General features: G+C 35.7%; 1 protein-coding gene across 1 annotated transcript in view; it reads right to left on the minus strand.

The window, feature by feature from the left end:
* Positions 1–248: 248 nt before the first annotated feature.
* Positions 249–732, minus strand: part of cep126 (centrosomal protein 126) — an 11,979-nt gene continuing 11,495 nt past the window's right edge. The window contains exon 12 of the mRNA XM_056610355.1: positions 249–732. This exon is cut by the window's right edge and continues 314 nt beyond it. The gene's annotated coding sequence lies outside the window, so the exon portion shown is untranslated.

Consider the following 732-nt stretch of genomic DNA (forward strand, 5'->3'; position numbering starts at 1 on the left):
ACCGGATGGTCCGGTCGTATTTACGACGCCATATCATTATGCTTAAGTAGGTGCTCTTGTGTTTCCCCATTATCATTATATTAGGTTTTAAAGTCATGATGACTTAATGGTTGACCTGCTCCGAGGGATCGCCTCACTAAAAACCACATGGGTGAATCCGGATTACATCAGAGGTTTCATTACTCGGAAGAACTTCGGACATCGACCACAAGGAAATAAATAATATAATGTAAAAAGTGTTCACCGTATTTATTCAAGATGTATAAAGCATGAAGAAGCTGCATGTTATATTATATATATATTTTAATATAGACATATTTATAAAAATAGAAATGATCTTCCTGTAAACTAGATGCACTAAGTGAACCAAAGAGGCAGTCTAACGCTCCGGTAATTAACATTACTGAGGGTTAAGATAAAGATCTCAAACTATACGAAACCCAGATTGCTTTTACACACCCGCTATCAGTTTTAATGGCATCCACACGTTACAGCATGGAAAACTCACACACACACTTCAGGTATCCTGAGGTCTCACTCGCGTTTAGATAACGTTAAGATTAATATCAATTATTGATTAATATTTCCCATCTGCTTTAAGCAAAACGGAACAACGAAATGACACATCTAAAATAGGTAGATGCATTCATAGCCAGATCTTATATCTCTGTGCACTTAATATGAAAAATAACTAGAATGAAATCATGAATCATTTATTCTTGTTTGTGGGGA

Source organism: Gadus chalcogrammus, chromosome 16, assembly GCF_026213295.1.
Source record: "Gadus chalcogrammus isolate NIFS_2021 chromosome 16, NIFS_Gcha_1.0, whole genome shotgun sequence".
NCBI lineage: Eukaryota > Metazoa > Chordata > Actinopteri > Gadiformes > Gadidae > Gadus > Gadus chalcogrammus.